The following is a 6,113-nucleotide window of genomic DNA, read 5'->3' as shown; positions in this document are numbered from 1 at the left end:
GACCATTCCTCTCCGCCAATGTGCTTTAGTTCATCAATATTTTGGGGCTGGTAAGGTCTGATAAGTAATATTTTCTTTGTGACTTTTTTGTGCTGTTTATACTATTATGACAACCCCTTCCCATGCTGTATAGGGGCAAGGTGCAGAGTCATGAAGAGAGGTAGCATAGGGTCATACGGGTTGACCTTGGCTTCTTAACATCTTATGCAATTGGCCCTAATGTCTATATAGGTTTGTTTGTCTGGATGTGGGAGATATGGAAATGACATTGTGAGCGCCATGGGGAGCAGCGACTAATGAAAATGAGCGCAGCTCTGAGGAACGTGTTGGTATTATGTAAATTATAGGTAATAAAGAAACGATGGGCCCATGTGATATTACCGAGGCAGACAGAGAGCGGAGTCTTCCCATTATTTTAGAGTGAGTGTTGACTTTGCACATAGTGTACATCCTGGCTGGGCCACCTTTTCTGGCAGCTGATCGAGAAGGCTCAGGGAGGGGTGTGGGTACATACAGAAGGGAGGGGTGAAGTGTGGGTACTGGGTACATAAGACAAATGCTGCAGTAGCATACCAAGGCAGAAGACGCTGACTGTGACAGAACAGAGACTGTGAGCCTGACATACCTGAGGAGGCCAGTCACCTTCCAGGCTCCCGACATCTCAGGTAACACAACATTACATACCTCTCCTCCTTCTGGTGATAGATTATACAAGGTCACTATCGCTGGAGTGACGGGGGGTAGCCATCACTGATTACGATAAAGGCAGCTTTGGAAAACAGGACAACTTGGCAAAAAGTTTACAGGTTCTAGTAGTGGGGGGATGAGATAGAGGTCTTGAGATGGTTGAATATCACAAGCTGGAACCACTTGCCTCCTTGATTTTATGCCACCCCTTGAGGGTGGAAGGATCATCAGTACGTTCAAGTCTGAGGACCTTGGAGGTATATGAATGTCATAGGGCACTGACATTCACGGGAGAGCTGGTTCTTGTTCTTTTGCTATCTATGCTCAAGAAATCGTCCATGTGTCTGTATGTTTAGCTCAATGTTACAGTGGCATGTGGTAGGTTTGATGAGAGAAAAGAGATATCCTCATGAACATAACTCGTATACATGTGTCCTCTTAGAAAGACCATTCGTTCAAATGCTTAGCATGTAATGCTACAAGTTCTCCAGTAGTGGTCGCTGTAGGGGAGCTTCCTGGCCAGAAGGGGCTTCCTCAGGTGATCACAGCTGTTCATCAAGGGTTAGAGAAGCCAAACCTGCTGCCAGAAAAGGGAGGTATCATGATCCAAAACTTTTTATGGTTGCCCTTGTCCTTCTTTTAACCAGTTCATTTCTGCCATGATCGACCTGCTGTGATGTGTAAACCAAATAAGCTTTGTAGTAGTTTTTGGGCACTCATCCATCTTCTTTTGCAGGCACAACATGGATTCTGGAGAGCCTTTGGGCCTTCTGTCTCGCCTCTACATCTATGCCATCCATGGGTATGTGTGTGAGATCCTCTTCACTGCAATCTTTGACTTTATTACGTGCAACAGAAGAGACTGGAGGCTTCGTGGTGTGTCCAGTATTTGGGCGCTCTTCATCTATGGAGTGGCCATGCTGGGAGTTGAGTATATGTACCTATCGTTGAGGCTCCAGTATTGCTTCATCACCCGTTCTCTTCTCTACATTCTCTGGATCTACCTCTGTGAGTTCAGCTCTGGATGGATCCTCAGGTACTTTAGTGCTTGTCCGTGGGACTACAGTCACTATAAATATAACTTCAGGGGCCTGGTGACCCTGGAGTATGTCCCCTTCTGGTTTATCGGCTGCATCCTCCTTGAGAAAATGCTTATCTGGCACACATTACGCTTGCGTCTTGAAGAAAGCTGGGAACCAGAGCTCCTGAAGATGGCCTAGGCATTTCGTCATGGTCAGGGGATGAGCATGTTACACCTGAAATGTGAAGTACTGAGGACACGGAAGAGAGAATGAGGCAGGGTCTAAGGCTAGGGCTACACGACAAGCTGGATGACTGTTGCAGTGCGACACCATAGACTATCATTTCAATAAATGTCGAGCCATATTGGTGCGACACATGTCGCAACGTAGTTGTACACTTTTTGTTGCCGTGTAGCCCTAGCCTAAAACTAGGCCTCAAGAAGACTGCAAAATTACTTAGGTTAGCATGGTGCGTCCTTCATCAATCAACCACGTGGGTTGCACCAATACAATGAATACTTTCAATCTCTATCTCAGTGCACTTTATAGTTAAGACCAGTGATCTCCAACCTGTGGTCCTCAAACTGTTGAAAAACTACAACCCACCGCCATCCCGTCCTGATAGCTTTGCAACGGCTGGAGGGCCACAAGTTGGAGAACATAGGAATATGTAGATACAGTAAATGGAATAATGTGTTGTTTTCTAATATGTCTTCTAATGTTGACCAGGTTTAGAGAAAGGAGGCTGTTTTTTTTTTTTTTCATAAGAAACAGCGCCACTCCTCCACAGGTTGTATGTGGTATTGCAGGTAATCCCCATTCAACTGAATGAGGTTTCGCTCCAATGGACAAGCTACTGGAAATAAGCAGGTCCTATTTTCTAAAATTTCTATAGACTGATGAATCAATGGATAAAGATGGACATTTGCACTAAATATATATTCATTTAGTTTGCTATGCATTTGATGAAAGTGTGGACGAACCTCCCCGCTGCCTGTACAGGAATCATAGCTGAGGGTGATCCCATAGAAGAGCAAGAACGTGCAAGGAAATCAGAATTCCCTTAGACCCGTTGGGGTTCCTCCATAGGCGGTGTACAGACCATCACTTATAGAAGCCAGTACTCTGCTGACAGACTGGAGGAGCACTCGCAGGGTCCGCAGAGGTGTGTCATGAGGAGCCTTGACGATACTGTGTACGTCCGCCATACTTACCACTGCAAGTGGATCTTGTCTCCATGTAGCCCTGGCCTTAAAGGGATTTTCTCAGATTGGTTAAAAATCTGCCCAAACGGCAAGAAATGCTATAAAATAACCACTACTCACTGGTTAAACCCCATATGCTCCAGCGCTGGTGATCTGGTGCCCCTGCTGGTCTTGGTTGAATTTCCTGTGGCGGTAACACGTTGTCCACCCATGTGACTGATGCAGCCAATCTAAGGTGTGATGCTGGCATGTATAGCAAGAGGCCGATGAATCCATTGGTTGACTATGATCTTGTCAGTATACGTCATCTCACCGCTGCAGGAAAACCAAGAAGTCGGCAGGGACTGGCGAGGACCCCCTAGAGCCACAGTGGGGTTTATCAGGTCAGTAATGGTTCCCTTGTTAATTTTTGGCATTTCTTCCCTTTTCCTATCTCTAAAAAACCTGGAAATTGTATCATATAAGCCGCCATCTCAAATTCTGCTCATGCCCCTGCAATGACAACCAGTGCTCCTCCCTGAAAAGTGCATGCCGTGGTGGGGTCCCCATTAACAGTCCCAGCCAGAAAAGGTCTCAAGCAAGTGTCCTCATAACTAGTGGAGAAGACCCGTCCCCCGACATTAAAGCATTTGTACAGAAATTAAGAAACATGTCTGTTTTGCAGAAATGGCGCCACACTCCTCGGTGGGTTGTGTCTGGAATTACAGCTCAGCTCCGTTGAAGTGAAAGAGGCTGAGCTGCAATACCATACAAAACCTGCGGACGGGTGTGGCGCTGTTTCTTGAAGAAGGCTCCCATGTTTTCCTAATCCTAAACAGAGCTCCAACCAGGATTAGATCTGAGAAAGTGGATCGCCCGTGCTGTAATCTCCAACACTTCATGAGGACCGCAGCGTAGCGGGGACTATAACAGGAACCAATACACTTCAGAGCCGTGCTGGAGTCCATGGTTGCTGAGATTCTCGTCATTTCTTGCATCTTATGTCTATTTATGTGAACAGAGTTTCAATAAATTATTATTCTCATTACCAGTGTGTCTGAGCTTTTTTTCTCAAGAATACGCTGCCGTGGAGGCGCCACTCACCGGCACGTTACATGGACCCGTCCCCTCTCCTGACATGTCTGGTTTAGTAGCTTCTCCATGGACCGCCTATTCTTAGAACTCTATGTTTTGCCATTCTTCTCTTATTCCTGCTAGAAGTTCTGAATGAATTACAAGCAGTTTGCAATGAAGGTCCAGGTGGGTGTTACCAGTTGGGGGCGTGTCCCTGCACAGTCTGACATTATTCAGTCAGTGCTGCCAGTGTCAGACTGTGCAGGGTCACACCTCCAACTGGTAACACCCAGCTGGACCTTCATTGCAAACTGCTAGCAATCAGTGATGGTCAGTTCGCAGTGTTCGCCATCTTTAGTAAGGTTAGACTCACCCGTCCAGCGATGCACAGGTAAGCCCTTACCTGTGCCGGGAGCCGGTCTGAAATCAAATGCGGTCACCGGGAGCAGGCAGTTCCGAGAACAGCCGCCGGGGGCCTTCATCGGGCTGTTCTCGGAACTGCCTGCTCCCTGTGACTGCATTTGATTTCAGACTGGCTCCCGACACAGGTAAGGGCTTACCTGTGCATCGCCGGACGGGTGAGTCTAACCTTACTAAAGATGGCAGCCCGCAGCAGGTATCGTAAATAGGTTTCCAAAATTCACCCAAATTTAAAATGGGCGTGTCTGTTAACCCCTTAGTGACCACCCATACGCCTTTTTACGACGGTCACTAAGGCGCTTTTTTACGGCAGCCCAGTCTAAGCGCTGCCCAGTGCAGTGGGGAGCGAGGACCCGGCTATCACATGAGAGCCGCGACCCTGCTCTAACAGTCCAGACCGGCAGAAGTGCCGATCCGGGCTGTTTAACGCTTTACATGCTGCGGGCAATGAGGCCCGCCGCATCTAAAGTGCTGACAGAGGGAGCGGACTCCCTCTGTCTCCCATCGGCACCCCGCAAATGTGATCTCGGGGTGCCTATGTGTGTAATGGCAGGCTGGGGTCTGATGTAGGCCCCAGACCAGCCTTCAGTAATTTCCTCTCTGGCGCAGCCTGCTGGTCAATGTTAGAATAGCAATGCCATTTCAATGCAATGCACTATAGGGATAATGCATTGCATTTTAAAAGTAATCAAAATACTGTCTGTTATAGTCCCCTTGTGGGACTATTAAGTGTTAAAAAAAAACAACACATTTATTAAATAAAAAAAATTGAAATACGCTTTTCAATAAAGAAAAAAAATGCAAAAAAACAAAATCTCCCCTTTAACGACCCTGACTACATAAATATCACATAAATTATCCCCTACGGTGAACGGCGTAAAAAAAAATATAGAAAAAAATGACAGAATTGCTAATTTATTCTTAGTTGCCACCGGAAAAAAACGTAATAACAAGTGATCAAAAAGCGCCATTTACTCCATAATGATACCAATGAAAAATACACGTCATCCCGCATCAAGCCCTCACACAAACTCCATAGAAAGAAAAATAAAAAAGTTATGGCTCTTGGGAAGCGGCAATGCAAAAACATTTTCTTTTATTTAAAAATAAAAGGGGTTTTATTGCAAAAAAGTAGTAAAACGGGAAAAAAAAACGATATGTATTTGGTATCACTGTAATCGTACTGACCCAGAGAATATGTTATTTATACCGAAAAATTAACGCCGTAAAATTTATAACGTAAAAACGCAGTGGCAGTATTGCTGTTTTTCCCATCTCCCTCACAGGAAGAGTTAATAAAAGTTAATCAGAAAGTTATGTGCACCCCAAAATGGCGCCATTAAAAATTACAACTTGTCCCGCAAAAAAACAAGCCCTCATACAGCTATAGAGACGGTAAAATAAAAAAGTTATAGCTCTTGGAACGCGACGATGAAAAAAGGAAGAAAAACGCATGGTCCGTAAGGCCCAAAACAGGCTGGTCACTAAGGGGTTAAATCTCTGTAGGTGAAATTGTGTTCTGCTTGTTATGTATCAAAGTCCCAGCATTTCCAAGAAATCAAACTGTCCATGGGAATAGGTCCAGACCAGTGGTGGCGAACCTATAGGCGGCACTCAGAGCCCTCTCTGTGGGCACCAGCACCCAGGCGTGCCAATATGCCTTAGACTTTTCCTGCCATTCATACAGCTAAATGGTAAAGTACATGGAAGGTATACTATATTGGTA

General features: G+C 45.7%; 1 long non-coding RNA gene across 1 annotated transcript; it reads left to right on the top strand.

Moving 5' to 3' along the window:
* The first annotated feature begins 534 nt into the window (after nt 1-534).
* LOC120977325 lies at nt 535-3,034 on the top strand. Its single transcript, XR_005773872.1, has 2 exons — nt 535-665; nt 1,424-3,034. It is a non-coding gene; the product is annotated as an uncharacterized LOC120977325 (long non-coding RNA).
* The last annotated feature ends 3,079 nt before the right edge of the window (nt 3,035-6,113 follow it).

Source organism: Bufo bufo, chromosome 8, assembly GCF_905171765.1.
Source record: "Bufo bufo chromosome 8, aBufBuf1.1, whole genome shotgun sequence".
In the NCBI taxonomy this organism is placed as follows: Eukaryota; Metazoa; Chordata; class Amphibia; order Anura; family Bufonidae; genus Bufo; species Bufo bufo.
The sequence above is the reverse complement of the archived record's forward strand: the minus strand, read 5'-3'. Positions and strand labels throughout refer to the sequence as shown.